Source organism: Bidens hawaiensis, unplaced genomic scaffold, assembly GCF_021521415.1.
Source record: "Bidens hawaiensis isolate Kalapana, Puna unplaced genomic scaffold, B.hawaiensis_p1.1 tig00035128_1, whole genome shotgun sequence".
In the NCBI taxonomy this organism is placed as follows: Eukaryota; Viridiplantae; Streptophyta; class Magnoliopsida; order Asterales; family Asteraceae; genus Bidens; species Bidens hawaiensis.
Window position 1 is genome coordinate 1 of NW_027496120.1, and position 2,963 is coordinate 2,963.

Below are 2,963 nucleotides of genomic sequence, written 5' to 3' on the forward strand. Positions count from 1 at the left end.
ACTCAATCTGGATGGTAAAGACTAGTAAAATGAAGATGGTGGATGGTTGTAGATGCTAACAAAATTGAAAGAAAGTTGAGGTTAGGCTTTTTTTTTTTTTTTTTTGATTTGAAAAATCATATATGGTTGTGATGATCTAAGAGAGAGAAAATAATTTTCATAATAATTGACAAAAAAAATATGAATCTCTATTTACAAAAGAAATTATTTCCAAAATTAAAAAAAAATTAATCTTGACCATCCTACCCCTATATGTTTTATGTAATCCAATAGTCTTAATCACTTCTTAGAAAATATTAATTTCTTATTCTAATCTTAATACACACACATACACATACGTACACACATATATTTAAAAGTTGTGCCGGGTACATCAAGTATATAATCAGATAAATGAGTCAATGCTATCGGATAATCGGGTATATTACATATTCCGAACTCATCTCAAACCCATGCAAAATTTTTAAACTAATCCCGAGTGTATCCCAGTTATTATGTTGGGTTTCTGGTTTTCCATCAAATTTGGTTTCCATTGCCATCCCTTGTCTTACCTGCCATGCACCCGACTCAAACCCGGTTAATAATATTTTTTGGTGCACATGAACCAACCCTAGCTATTGCATATAATCGAATTCACCCCTTATATAACACACAGTCACACACCCTCCTCTTTATATCCCACCAACCCATCCTCACCTTCTCTCAAACAAAACAAAACTCTTTTATTTATCCATTCTCAGGCAATGATGTCATCAACGGCGGTATCAAATCCGATAACGGACAATTCCTACAGACATCACAATTCCTTGAAACAAACCAACAAGAGTAAAATGCAAAGGCGATGGGATAATAAGAAGGAGATTAAGTCCTGGAGATCAAAAACTCGAGAACAAGTCTACAAATCAAAGCTGTTGCAAGCTCTGCGATACGTCCGTCTAGGCCCAGGCGACTCCAGTAGTGGACGTGCAGTTCACGAAGTAGCTAATCGTGTTCTCGCAATAACGGCTGAAGGACGGACTCGTTGGAGCCGTGCGATCCTCACAAATAAACTCAACTATAAATCTATGAAGCAAAGAAGGGTACTGTCCGCAACAACAAACCGTAACATCCGTCTGAAGAAGTTACCGACTGTGGAAAGGAAAGCACGTGATCTCAGGCGGTTAATACCCGACTGCCAAAAACAGTCGTTGCTGGTTGTACTGGAAGAAGTGGCGGATTATGTTTCCGCACTTAGCATGCAAGTTGAAGAAACGTGTATCGACTTACTTGTATTCGATCAACGTTCTCGGGTGTGAGTGTGCTATATCACCGATGGTTTTCCGGATACGAGTTCTTCCACCTACAAAACGAACAGCACCGTGAGCTTACCCCTCAGAAAGGGACAGAGGGGTCCTCTTTGGGGTAACCCTCCGGTGTGAGAATAAGATATTGCAGGAGAAGATAGGAGATGTGAAAATGAGTAAAGGATTCAGAATATATTTCTTGCCTGACCTCAACTGTGGAGGTGGTGTGGTATTTATAGTATTAGGGTTTCCAATGATTGGGCTCAGACCCAATTAGGGCCTTTTTGGCCTCCTCCTATTGCTTCGCGCCACGTGTACTTAGGACACCTGGTGCTTTTTCATTGATTATTCTCTGACCAAGGTATTTTACCTGACCCATGTGCCATCACGTGGTGGCACATGGGTTTTGCTGAGTTGTCCACCCTTCATTGGCAGCTGTCAACATCAGCACATTCTTTATTCCTTAAAAGATACCTTCTGGAAGGTTGTCTGATGAGTACAATCATGGTTGTCCTTATCCTGATTTGGATTAGACTATTGTCTCATTTGTTGTGTTGTCCTTTATGCGCCTATCCCGGGGATGCGCAAGGTCTTCTCTTTATTCTCACGCGCAGATGTTTCATGCGCAGATGTGATATGGTGAGCATGTGATATGCGTAAGCATATGTAATGTGCGTGAGCATATGTGATATGAGCCACGCGCAGATGTGATATGCGTGAGCATATGTGATGCGTGAGCATAAGTGATGCGTGAGCATATGTGATATGCGTGAGCATATGTGATGCGTGAGCATATGTGATATGCGTCACGCGCATAGGTCTTGGCTTGGTGGGTTGACCCGCCCCGCTCGATGTTAAGGTGGGTGCATACCCCTTCAAGCCCCCCCAGTCTAATGTGTGTCTTGTCTCGCTGCGAGCGAGGTAAGATAGATATTAGACTTAATAGTTTGCTCTTTTAACAGGGTTTGTCTTTTCTTTTTCATTTCTCATATGTGCGTTGCGCGAAATTCTATCCCTTTGGTTAAAACGAATCGTCAATGCACGTGGTTGGTTGATGTTGACATGCATCAGAGATGGAGACGTTATGTGTCAGACCTTTCGCGTGCTCGAGGTCCTACAGTTGCCTTTCACGTCTCCTCATACAGTGTCAGGAACACGTGTCGCGCTTATGTTGGCCTACGCCTGCGCGTGGGGGCGCGTGAGCGTAGATCTGATTATTACTTGTTTCACTTTCTCTCCCCTGGGCCTATAAAACCAAACCTTTTGAACGGTTTTTTCTTCATCTCCATTGTCATTTTCAGAGCTTTTGATTCTTCAATTTACATTCCGATTAAGAGCCATTATCTTTGCTTCCAGATTTCCGTGCTTAAAGTAACCATATTGTTCGATTCGCAATTGTATGTCTGATAACCCAGACACCACAATTTCCCCTAGTAAAGGCCGTGTAAAATCAGTGGTTATGTCTACTTTGAAGAAGACCGGCAAGGGTAAACGGGTTGCCGAGGCCTCGTCGGAGGAGGGAGGGAAGAACAAGGTGGTGAAGAGATGGGATGAGATTCCCTGCAAGTTGAAACAATCTGACTTCGATAATCTCGTCGCCTCTCAGGGTTTTCTCCCTGAGTATGGCTGTCTGCTCCCGGCGACCGGGCAAACGGCGGCGGATCCTCCCGCCGGCTATAT

General features: G+C 43.0%; 1 pseudogene; it reads left to right on the plus strand.

The window, feature by feature from the left end:
* Positions 1 to 830: 830 nt before the first annotated feature.
* Positions 831 to 1,295, plus strand: LOC143587084 (transcription factor bHLH148 pseudogene; annotated as a pseudogene).
* Positions 1,296 to 2,963: the final 1,668 nt, after the last annotated feature.